General features: G+C 37.9%; 1 protein-coding gene across 1 annotated transcript in view; it reads left to right on the top strand.

Annotated features, from left to right (window-relative positions):
• Positions 1-216: 216 nt before the first annotated feature.
• Positions 217-13,710, top strand: part of LOC121737817 (protein phosphatase PP2A 55 kDa regulatory subunit) — a 57,934-nt gene continuing 44,440 nt past the window's right edge. The window contains exon 1 of the mRNA XM_042129526.1: positions 217-478. The gene's annotated coding sequence lies outside the window, so the exon portion shown is untranslated. The remainder of the gene's footprint in view (positions 479-13,710) is intronic.

Below are 13,710 nucleotides of genomic sequence, written 5' to 3' on the forward strand. Positions count from 1 at the left end.
CCCTGATTTTATAAAAAACATTCAAGTTTAGGTGCACGAGCGCCATCTCTTGGTACGTAATAAAACAAAAATGCCATTTAGAGCGTTAGCGCTACAAGTGGGTTCGCAAGTAGTGTTAATTAAAGACAATAGATGTCGCTGCAACCACAACACACCTTATCGTTCAATAGCCCGTAAAGTAGTACGAATTATTACGATAATACAGCGGATCGCATTCGCGCCAAACGTAGTTTTCACTCGCATCCATATCAGCGCGTATTGTGATTTGCGAAAATTCCATTACCTATCCTGCAGCTCTTGTGCGAATATTTGTGCCAATTTTACGCTGCATTCGGTGCACAAACAATAATTCACGCTTTAAAACAATAGTGATATTTGTGCGAAACTTAGAGCAAAATAAACATTGATTTTAATTTGTGAAATAAGTACACTGGATTTTTATTAATTTTGGCCTGCATTACAAATTTACATTGTAAAGGTAAGCAATATTATTATTAATATTTTATTATTCGATTAACTTTAATAGAAAATAAATTAATAAGTATTAAAAATAATATTAGAAATACACGTCTTATTACATTTTTAAAACGCGTATTATTTTATATTTAGGATGTTAGCAGTTAAATATCGAATGTATACTAACACGAACAATCATTAAAATTATGCAAATTTTATTTAGTTACTTGAATTAATACAATTATAAATTTAAGGACGCGTAATTAATATACATACCTACTCCTTTTAAAGATTCGGTAAAATCTTCATGATCAACACCATAAATTATTGTGGTTTATTATTTCTAAACTGCAGTAAGTTTAACCACTGGGTATTACTAGATATTTTTACGTGGTATTAGTTTTGAGTATTTAAAATGTAAAAGGCGATTTAGTCTAACTTAATATGTAGTCATACAGTTTCCTATGTATAATATTATTTAAGTCTTATTAATAATACCCCAGCAAGAACGGCTTTGTAAAATCTCGATCTACTACAACTAACTTACTCGTTTATACTTCCTGTCTTTTTGATAATTTAGATTCTAATAAACAGACTGATAGTGTCTACACCGACTTTCGTAAGGGCTTCAATAGAGTAGACCACAAAATTTTGCTTAAAAATTAGCTTTTAATGGTATTAGAGGAAATTTATGGAGATGGTTCAAATCATATATTTCGAATCGAAAACAAACTGTAGTTATTAACGGTTTCAATTCCGAACTGGTAAACATAACATCTGGCGTGCCACAAGGCTTAATATTAGGACCACTCTTATTTATCATTTTCATAAATGACATAGATGAATGCTTTAAAAATTGTGATTTTCTTTTGTTTGCTGATGCCTTTAAAATATATCGTGAAATTATTACTGTTGTCGATCATGTAAAAATTCAAAGCGATTTAGAAGTTATGGTTATAGTTAAGACTAATTTAACTTTAACCTTAACTTTGACTACAGAATTTGACAGAAGACGTTGCTGGTCCGACAAGGCTTTAAAGGAACGTGGACGGGGACGCTGCTGTTAAAGGGGAACTGTCAAAAATGGCGTTTTTGTATGATGACAGCGTACCTTTTTTCGCCACGTGCATTTAAAGCCTTGTCGAGCTCTATGGTTATGGTTAAATATGGCGTCCATTTTTGACTTTAACCAAAGATTTTACATTTTGCATTGTAGTTAAAGTTACAGTCATAGTTAAAGTAAGTTGGGGCCCTAAGTAAGTTGAGTATAGCCGATCAATTTCACCTGTGGAGTGTAGAGCAGCTGCCAGCTGATGCGGTACCGGTCCGCCGCATCTGCTCACTCCAGTTTATTTATAACTATTGACCCGGGTTGTTTTTACATCGAATGTAACGGTACATACTCCATTAAACTCCAAACTAATATTATGCCCTATAGCAGGGGTTCCCAATCTTTTCCAGCCTGCGGCGTGGGCAGTTACTTACAACTTACTCGTAAAATATTTTGTCATGGCGCCCCATAGACTTATAATATATACGTAGGTTTATGTGGCGACCTACTCTAGTCTCTACTCTCTACCTATACAGTGTGTAACAAAAATAAGCGATAATTTTTGTATGGGCAAGGGCCCGAGCGTCACGAGTTTGCCCATACAAAAGTGAAAAAAAATTTAGTCTTTGAGCGCTGCTACTTTCATAGTGAACTCTCTACAAGGAACACGTACACACCCTAAAGTATTATCACTTATTTTTGTTACACACTGTATAATTAGAAAAAGATACAATAAATAAATACCAGTTGGGTTAAGCTGGTAAGTAGTAATAAACTTATATTTAATCATCTAGTACCTGCTTTACAAAAATAATATTATAATTGAATTTTATAATATTTGTGGTTTCGGATAATGATGGAGGATCGACTCACAGCGCCCCTCTTGCCTTTCTATGGCGCACACTTTGGGAACCCCTGCCATATAGGATAGGATACTCTTGTCAGTAAATGTACAGCTTCTGCGCGATAAACGAAGCTTGGCTCAACAGAGTTGCAGGTGTCATCTAGAGTTCTAGACTCCAGTATACTGTATAAAAATAACGCAGCGTATAACCTGTTGGCTGTTACCTGGTACATAGGTATAACTATTCAATTTCCGCAGTCAGTCAGTCAGCCTTCGTCTGTTATGTCACTAATGCTATGCTTTCCAATGAAAGACAAAGACTAACAAACCTTGTATCATAATTAGGGTTCCATACCCAAAGGGTAAAAACGGGACCCTATTACTAAGACTTCGATGTCTCTCTGTCTGCCTGTCCGTCTGTCTGTCTGTCTCCAGGCTGTAACTCAGGAACGGTAATGCTAAGTACTCACATACGGCAATAACCACCGTGTGGACCGCAAAACTGACAGCTCGAAGGCTCGCTTCGAGCCGGCTCGATAGAATTAAATATGTCAAATATGTCATTTCCTTCGATTCGGAACGGACAACAAATACTAAAAACAAAATAAATTACTTAAATATTTAAGGGGGGCTCCCATACAAAAAACACTTGCCTATTTTTGCTGTATAATGGTACGGAACCCTTCGTGTGCGAGTCCAACTCGTGCTTGGCCAATTTTTATTAATATTCGTCTTTAAGCGCGACAGTTAACGCTACACTGTTAACATTACGATTTACGATCAAAATGCATCGGAATTCGTAACATATTAAGGCTGAAAAGTGTAGTATTGTCACTAGAATGTTTCATTAGTGAGAGTGTGGGGATATGGGGAGTTCCCCCCCGCATAGTGGGGAATGGGGATGTGACCCGGATTCCGCGGCACCCGGGGGGCTGCGAGAGAGCCAGCTAAGTAAATAGTTCCAGGGTTGCCTTATAGTCTTACATCTTACGACTTACAAGTATAAAGTAATATTACGTTATAATATACATTTCTAGAGGACGCAAGTTTATTTTTTGGGCATGTAGATTGTAGGTGTGAGAGGTTCAGTATAAGCCTAACCTCAAGTTTGTGGCGTTGCCGACCTGCCCCCGGCCGCCATCTTGGAAAAAAGGGTACAAACACCTTTTTCGCCATATCTCGGAAACTATGCGTCCTACAAAAATTTTGCAAGGACGTCATGTGTAGCAAATCGATTCGCCTGAAAATATTATATTACTTAAGTACATTTAGTGCTAAATTTAAATTTAAAAAGTTATAAGTGAGGCAAAAAAGTGAGAAAAATTCTATAAAACTTTTCTTCTTTGCTCTATAACTTTGAAAACATTTAACAAGAAAATTACCTCGGAGTTCAGACCTCTCTTCTATATCGGATCTTGTTTATCAAAAGGTTTACCACCTTACTCATACTCATTAGATCAAAATCAAAATCAAATCAAAATATTTTTTATTCAGAGTAATTTTTTTACAAAAATATTTCTGAACGTCGATACTAAAGTGCCTACCACCGGTTCGGGAACTAACCCGGCGAGAAGAACCGGCGTAAGAAACTCGCACGGGGCCATCTTTTACTAAAAAGATGGAAAATTACAATTTGAACATATATAGTGCACCAAGGCTTTAAATGAATATGTCAATGGGCGCTGCTGGTAAAGAAGAACTGTCAAAAATGACGTTTTTGTATGAAAACAGCGCTAGTTCCCCCTCTCGCCACGTTCATTTAAAGCCTTGTCGAACTAGTTACTGCCACTTACTGCGTACTGCGTAGGATGCAATTTTATTTTATTTTAGGAACACGTCCCTAAAATAGCGTCCTCAAAAAAATAAGATCTGCTGAATATTATTCGCTACAAAATTCAGTATTTAATAATTCGCTGCCTGGCAAGTTGCAGCAGTCTTCAACCCATTCCGTCCATTGCCCAAAGAACAACTTACGAGCACTAAGTAAAATCTTTGTATCTAGATGACCTCTACGTAGGGTCAGCCCTAAACCAGATGTAATATCCGGACCACCTTGGCTGAAGGTCGCGTACGTTTTCCGAGTTTCGGTGACTAGTGACTTTGCTTTATAAATTGTAAACAAACACATGTTGCTTGTTAGTTGTTACCCATACTAATATTATAAATGCGAAAATGTGTCCGTCTGTCTGAACGGTTAGGCGGTTTGGGTGTTACGTCTTCACGCCGAAACCGCTAAACCGATTTTGCTGAAATTTGGTATGGAGATACTTTGAGTCCCGGGAAAGGACATAGGATACTTTTTATCCCGGATAAATATACGGTTCCTGCGCTATAAACTAATTATGGCGCAACGAAGTTGCGGGCGTTCTCTTGAGTCTAGACTCTAGAGTCTAGACCAGTGTTCCAGATTTTAATTTTATTTAAGGTATCTGTTTAATACATTGTCTTGTAATCTCGCGGTTTTGGCACCAAATCGCGAGTTCGGATAAATCCAATCTAACATGGAAATTAGTTACTAATTTAGTATCCTATGTCCTTTCCCAGGAAGTATAAAATATTTGTTTTTTATACTTACAAATTGTTTTGCACTATGAAATCTAATACGTAATAAAAATAAGTCGGGTTTTCCTTTCCGACGCTATAACTCCAGAACGTACTAACCGATTTCCACGGTTTTGCATTCGTTGGGCTCCGTGAGGTCTATATAAAAAAAATCAGAAAAAACTTCAAGAGAAAAGCAGGAAAACAGGGAAAATCATTTTATGGCAAAACAACGTTTGCCGGGACAGCTAGTTCGTTATAAAGAGTACTAGAGTTTTGAGTAAGAATTCTCTCTCGATTCTGCGCTAACAAAGTCGTTGGGCAGCATTTTCTATAAACAGCTGGAAAATAAAAGCCAACAGAATAACCGCTAAAAGCCAAGCTCTTACTCTTCTACGTGTTTGAGAGGTTATGTGCTGTATTATGTTAGCTTATGTAATGTAGAATTCATATTGATCGATTCAGCAATATTTAAAACGTTTAAAAGAGATAACAGACATACACACTTTCGAATTAATTAGAATATAATATTCAAAATCAAAATCAAAGTTTTTCAAAATCAAAATTGTTTTATTTCTGAATAAATTTAAAATAAATGTTTTCAGAATGTCCTACATGATGCCTACCACCTTCTACAAGATAATTCTACAAGATAATAATTATATTGTACCTTTTAGATGACGCCCTCAACTCCGTTGCGCCAAAATTCATTTAGTTATCCTATGTCGTTTCCCGGAATTTTAAAGTACCTACCTCTAATTTCAGCAAAATTGGTTTAGCGGTTTGGGCGTGAAGAGGTACCAGACATACAGAGAAACACACTTTAGCGTTTACAATTTCTTATACATATTTGATACATTAGATTAGATTTCTCAGTGGCTCATCCCCCATGAAATCTTTTATGGGTAGGTAGATTATACCTACCCATAAAAGATTTCAGAGAATATAATTTTAAGTTAAAACTAACAAATCAGTTAATTAATTTCTAGAAACTAGGGGGAAGGGGGTGGGGCAATATTGATTGATTGTAATTGGCCTGATTGCTATGGCTTCTATTGAATGCACTCTGATTAAGTAACACAATGTAAAGGTGACGCCATGTTGAAAATTACTTAAACACCGTTTCAATCATAAAGTTAATATACCTAGCGGAATAGATAAATTGGTTTTATCTGTGTGAAAAATATGTGTACGTACACACCTACACAAGCATGATTATACATGAATGCTATGAGACTAAATTGTCAACGTGCGGCACGTGCCGACTGGACGTCAAAAAAAGAGTGCTGCTGTCAATTGTCATGTATCACACGTCTCTTTTTACCACGCAGTATTACCTACTGATAGTGACATCTCTCTTGCTCAGGCCTTTGTTTCTCTATTCCGCTAGGTATATTAACTTTATGGTTTCAATTAATTTTGATCTGAACATAAACAAAGAGTAGGCTATAATGCTACCAATATAAATGTTTACGGTTTGGGCCTTGATAAAGCCTAAAAAATTTTTGCCACCATGAATTGCGAAGCTATAACTTACAAATCGACGTGAAAAATGGGCTATGAATTATGATTATTGATTGCCCATTTTTAACACGCATATTCTAATATTATGTAATAAGTTAGATCTAACTTCACTTGTAACCATGAATGTAAGAAAATCTTGGAATTTTAATTTTACCCACTTCCCGCTCTTCGATTAGGATGAAATTTTGCACACGCTCTGAGTTCTGATGACAATACATGACTAGCTAGAAACTTCATTACAAATCCAATATGGCGGCCTCTCCATGATGGCGAACAGGCTATTTGAAATGCACCCCCATAATATGGGTATCAAATGAAAGGGTTAGCTGTCATGAATACCTACGAAAAAAATAGTCACGTGACTTAAATCCACCATGGCCGACATCCAAGATGGCAAATTGGCTAAAGCGTGTTTTTTAGTTTTTTAAACTAAATATATATTATTTACTCTCATCATCATAATATGGCTTATAAGTATATATCTGGCTATACATAAGATCGACTTTCTGTTAATTTAAAATTATTTTTCCGGTGCTAAAACCTCCATTTAATGTTGAAAACGTCAATTTTCAAATTGTTAGTTACCTACTTCTTCCACTCACGTCTTAAATTATGAAATACATTTTTTTTGGTCGAGTTTTCAAAATCAATCATCTACATAGCTTACGGCGAAACCTTGCGAGACCAATCCACATGCTCTAACCTTAATACTGACAGGTGATAGATGTACTGCACAATAGCATACTAATGGACCAGCGGTTCTCAAACTTTTTGGTGGGACCCTTTTAAGGCGACGCTTTGATAATTTGGCTGTAGCGATATCGATTTTTCTCAGCAATGATTAAAGCTAAGAAATTAAAGTTCATTCTCAGTATTCATCATGTCTTTGTCTTTGAATTACCCATAGCATAACACGATTGGTCAACTTTTATAACACAGAATAATCAATCAAAAAGACCTCTTTAAAAAAGGGTTTCCTATTTTGCCAACAGAGGAGAGTGATTTAAGCTTTCAAAATGTGTACATAGTTCTAATTGGTTCAAGCGTACACTTTAATTTGCCCATAGCGTATATGAAATGTATTTATGATTTTTAAATTACGCGACAAAAACCATTTTCTCGCTTAAGCCATTTTTTGCTGTTCCGTTGCTTGTTTTAAGTTAAAACAAGCAATCTAAAACAAATCCAACACGGTTTTTTACTTTAACGCGGCGTCACCATAAATGAATTCTCTCCATGCTGGTGTCTGATGAGTGATGACATTTCTAAAAACAATTTATCTATCGTTCGCGGAGCCTTTGGCCTTTGTGGAGCCTGGAGCTTCGCGAAGCACACTTTGAGAATAGCTATACAATAGTCAAAAGCATACTAATAGATATACTATAGTTAGTATGCACCACGTAACGACTCTCACGTAAGTTGGCACGATTTTACGGAAATCGTTCCGCTGTCATTTCCTAGATATCGAACACATATCGGAAGGACAATGGTAACCTTAGATTAATGATTGGTCCAACATACTAGAAAGTTGTATGTGTAACAATAGTCTTACTAGGCTCTAGATCAGTGTTTTTCAACCTTTTTTGTGATGCGACCTCCTTGGTTTGTGAAAATAGGGGGTCGCGATCCAAAGGTGGATAAACACTGCTCCATAACGCCTCCGTTGTTCAGGGGTTTCGAGCGTGGCTGACTTAGTCGTGGATTCGATTCCCGCGTTGGAAAAATATCATTTCTCAAGCTAGGGAGAGTTATGAGATATGAGACTGTGGAATCCGTTTATCGAGCCATTCGTGCAGACTGCAATATTGCAAGTATCAAAATGTCCTTGGTAGGTTTTCTTTACGTTATCACTAATCTTGCTTTATTTTATAACAAAAAGCGATAACAAATTTATAATTTATATTTCCGATAAAATACTTTACATTTTTGCCATGTTAAAACTGTAAACATACTCGTACATGTAATAAAACTGTAGAAATGACAATTCTGTACATTAAAGATATCCAAAAAATAATAAGCGGGGGCTGTTACTACATCGCTATAGAAGCCAAAACTGTGGTTAGTTTTTTGTCTGTCTGTCTGTCTGTCTGTATGTTTGTTCCAGCATCACACGAAAACTACTGATCCGATTTGAATGCGGTTTTCGCAGATACATTTGTCTTCTTCCAACTTAACATCTGGAGTACAAACATTTTTCCCCCAACCTCTCCAAAGGGTCAAAAGAGGGGGTAAGATTTTGTACCAAACTTTTTTCTTTAACACGAAAACTACTGATCCGATTTGAATACGGTTTTCGCAGATATATTTATCTTCTTCCAACTTAAAATCTGGTATATACATTTTTCCCCCCTCACCCCTTTAAGGGGGCCGAAGAGGGGGTCAGATATTGTATCCAACTTTTTTTTTAACATGAAAACTACTGATCCGATTTGAATATGGTTTTCACAGATATATTTGTCTTCTTCCAATTTAATATCTGGTGTATAAAATTTTTCCCCTCACCCCTCTAAGGGGACAAAAGAGGGGGCAAGATTTTGTAAAAAACTTTTTTCTTTAACACGAAAACTACTGATCCGATTTGAATAATATATGCCTTATTAGACAAACTTAGCATCTGCGCCGCCCCAACCCCCCCCCCCCCCCCCCCCTCCTGGTAATGTTGCTAAGCAAAATGGTGTTGCGTCGTTAGTGTTGAGTTTTACTTCTCCTTCTTTAGAATCAAAGTAAGTTGCGCCCCCCCCCCTGGTAATGTTGCCAAGCAAAAACATGTTGCGTCGTTAGTGTTGAGTTTTAATTCTTATTCCTTAGGAACAAACTAAGTTATTAATTAATAGTAAAACATACAGATTTCGAGTGTCATTTGATTAATATCTGGATTTGCCTGGATATGGACAGACGGACAGGCTGATATTATATCTTTGTAATCGGGTTCCGTTTTTTACCATTTGAGTAAGGGACCATAAAAAGGAGAGAATTATCCATTTCCGTTATTATACTATGCTAACGCCTACGAAGTCGCGGGAAACAGCTATCCATACTAATATTATAAATGCGAAAGTGTATTTGTTTGTTTGTCCTTTCTTCGCATCCTAACGAAGCAACCAATTGACTTGATTTTTGGCATCGACTTAGTTGAAAGAAGGAGAAGAATAGGAGGGTAGGGAAGGGAAGGGATTCCCTTCCCTACCCTCCTGTATTACCCTATTCCCTCTTAAAAGGCCGGCAACGCACCTGCAGCTATTCTGATGCTGCGAGTGTCCATGGGCGACGGAAGTTGCTTTCCATCAGGTGACACGTTTGCTCGTTTCTCCCCTTATTTCATAAAAAAAACCAGAAAAACAGGTAAAAGACAGGCATCATCTTTCGCGTTTATAAAATCACTATGGAAGAGCAGAACAAAATCCAATATTATTCAAACATTTGAATATTATAAACATTTACTTTGCCTTTCTCAGAAATTATGAAAACAATCCCAACCATTTATAACACGAGAGAATAAAAAGTATCATTTTTATTCCGCGTTTCTTTCAAGACTTTCAAGGTGAGTTCTTATCCTTATCTAGTCCTTGGATGTCTGTCTGTCACGAACTGGGCTAAGTAGACCTAATGGTGCATATAGCAAAGATCCTTTAAGGATGCTTTATACTCCTCCAGTGCTGGATCCAGGGTCTAAATTAGGTATATAGCGAAACTATCGCTAGTACTAGTAGGGATCGGTAATTATTATGTTCCTTGCAAGGACTTACTATTTGAATTAAGACTGTTTTACATTGTTCGAGTATTGCAGACTGCAGTTGGATCCAGTCTCCAGTTTTATGGTAGACGTTAATCGTTATAGACAAGGGCGTCGCCAAGGGGGGGCAGGGAGGGGCAGCTGCCCCCCTAGAGATTCTAAAAAAGTTGCCAAATATATTGCAAACAACGACCACTATAATATTAAAATCTGGTAATAGATGTAAGGCTCGTAGTACAAGTGAAAAGCTTTATGTGCTGTCGACTTTACCTACAATTCATACATACTTTTCTCATTCATAGAGAATGAGAAAAGTATGAATTGAAGTAGGTAAAGTCAACTTGCCCCCTCCCCTGCGCCATCGGCTGGCGACGCCCTTGGTTATAGATCTCTTTAACCTCCATAATATACTAGATATCTAGCTTTGATGGTCCTGTTTTGTAGCAAGGAGGAATGACTAAACTATACAGACTACGTGGGAGAGCCATGCTTTGGCACGAATGGGCCGGCTCGACCGGATAAATACCACGTTCTCACAGAAAACCGGTTTGAGTGAGTTTACCGGAGGCCCAATCCCCTAACCCCTACCCTATTCCCTTCCCTACCCTCAACTATTCCCTTCCCTTCCCTACCCTCCCCTATTACCCTATTCCCTCTTAAAAGGTCGGCAACGCACTTGCAGCTCTTCTGATGCTGCGAGTGTCCATGGGCGATGGAAGTTGCTTTCCATCAGGTGGCCCGTTTGCTCGTTTGCCGCCTTATTTCATAAAAAAAAAACTAGAGATCGCACAATGGTCGAAATTCGACCTTAGTTTCAACAACATTAGGACTACTACCTACCTATATTTTGTAAAATAATATTGACTTTATCATATTTTTTACAACTCTTGTCTCTGGGACTCAGCTTTTTCAGACTGGCCGTATATGCATGTCTAATAGTATCTAAGATTAAATAAAAAAAACTATTATCCATTTTTAATTTGTCACCTTGTTGTCAGCAGACTTCAACCATAAATAAAAGAGTATAATTCGTATGTATAGGTTTGTCACTCAAAAATCTGTCATTTTTCCTAGTGTGTGTGTTGTAGTGTGTGTAATGTTTTATTTGTTAAAAAAATGTATGATAAAAGCTATAACTGTGCAAAATTTCTTTCACCTACGTTTCCCCATTTTTCATCAAAAGGGATACAAAGTTTTTGGCTCACGTATTAATATATAGATTCCTGCCAGTAATTTTTCTCAAATGCTGAATCCTGTGTTATTTTGGTACCTATCCATCTAGCCATTGTCTAGCTTACCTTTAACTGTTGCTCTACCTATGGACCAAAGTCAAAATCACACCCCCCGCACCACAGTTACATTAAAAAATCGTCATCAAAGCACTAGGAGGTTGGAGTCAAGTAAGAGGAAGTTTGAGCAAGCCACCGAACTAAGTGTAACTCAACCTTTATGCTCCTAACTCCTGTGTGACGTCACAGGTGTGGAGTAGGTACGTTCAGCTGTGTTAGACGAGTATGAACCTTATGTTATCACCATAAAGGTCACGTTAGGGACAAAATGATTCTAAACTGTGTAAACTTCCTAATGGAGTTTGCTCAGCTCAATACGATCCAAGTTTCGACGATGATCGATCCGCGCGTTTGTAAAAACTTGGTTAAAGTTTTCTTGCTGTATATCTTCAGCAGGGTGGAGTTAAATATGAAATTGTAGATTGTTGTGAACGTTTAATCGCCTAATAATATGTGACGTATCTGATAAATAACACAACTTACCAAGAAGTTTTTTCAGCAGCAGCTTTACTTTAATGACATTAACCCCCATGTCAATATCATCCAACTGTTGGAGATAGTGTGTGGAAGCGTTCGGGGGTTGACTGTTGAGTGTTGACATCAAAAATCATGCCGCTTCCTCACTCCCAAGTCTCGACAGAATCAGAATCGAATCGAGAATCGAATCAGCTCGATCTCAAAGCTTTTGGTACTTTCGACATATAAGTACTAGCGCAAAATCGTGCTGCGGCTCAATTTGGAATTAATTCGATCTCAACGACTTTTCCCACTCCTGACAGCTACACTAGCGCTCGATCGTGCTGCGGCTCAATTTGGAACTAATTCGATCTCAACGGCTTTTCCACTCCTGACAGCTACACTAGCGCTCGATCGTGCTGCGGCTCAATTTGGAACTAATTCGATGTCAACGGATTTTCCCGCTCCTGCCAGCTATACTAGCGCACGATCGTGCTGCAGCTCAATTTGGAACCAATTCGATCTTAACGGCTTTTTCCACTCCTGACAGCTATACTAGAGCACGATCGTGCTGCGGCTCAATTTGGGACTAACTCGATCTCAACGGCTTTTTCCGCTCCTGACAGCTATACTAGCGCACGATCGTGCTGCGACTCAATTTGGAACTAATTCGATCTCAACGGCTCTTCCCACTCCTGACAGCTATACCAGCGCACGATCGTGCTGCGGCTCAATTTGGAACTAATTCGATCTCAACGGCTTTTCACACTCTTGACAGCTATGGCACACGATCGTGCTGCGGCTCAATTTGGAATTAATCAGACTCATAAATCAAGAATAAACACGACTCATTCAATCTCCATAAAGAAATAAAAAACTTTATTAATCTCCATAAAACCAAACCACGAATGTTTCTTGCAGAAGACTCGGGTGATTTAATTATAGACATCGACAGGAAAAAGAGTAAATGGAGGGAATACATCACTGACCTATTTTCCGATGACCTGCGTAATCCAACAATAGCAATAAGAAAAGACTTAGATGGTGCGCCAATACTTAAATCAGAAGTTATTCGGGCTCTGCATAGAGCAAAACCAAGAAGAGCCCCAGGCCCAGATGAAATAAGTGTGGATATCCTTAAACTTCTCGAACCTGACAATGTTGATGCCCTTACTTACTTGTTCAACTCCATTTACGACTCTGGTGTTATAATCTCGGATTGGCTCGTGTCTACTTTCATTACTCTTCCCAAAAAACCAAACGCCAGACACTGTAAAGACTATCGCACTATAAGTCTTATGAGTCACGTTTTAAAAGTATTGCTCTCGATAATACATCTTCGTATTAAAAATAAATGCGATGATTATCTCACTGAGAGCCAGTTTGGTTTTCGTTCTGGTACGGGTACGAAAGAAGCTCAGTTTGCTCTTAATGTATTGGTCCAAAAGTGTAGAGACATGCAACAAGATGTATACCTTTGTTTCGTTGACTATGAAAAGGCATTTGACCGAGTCAAACACGAAAGCCTCATTGAACTTCTTCATGACATTGGACTGGATGGCAAAGATATACAAATTATTAGCAATCTCTATTGGAACCAAATAGCAACTGTTAGAGTAGATGGTGAGAATACTGATCCCATAGCTGTAGAATGTGGTGTTCGACAGGGGTGTCCCCTTTCCCCGGACTTGTTCAATGTATACTCGGAATTAATAACAAGCAGAGCTCTTGAAGATATTGAAGACGGTGTCATCATAAATGGTGTTCTCATCAATAACATTCGATACGCTGACGATACGGTTCTTATTGCAACATC

This window comes from Aricia agestis, chromosome 21 (genome assembly GCF_905147365.1).
Source record: "Aricia agestis chromosome 21, ilAriAges1.1, whole genome shotgun sequence".
Classification (NCBI taxonomy): domain Eukaryota; kingdom Metazoa; phylum Arthropoda; class Insecta; order Lepidoptera; family Lycaenidae; genus Aricia; species Aricia agestis.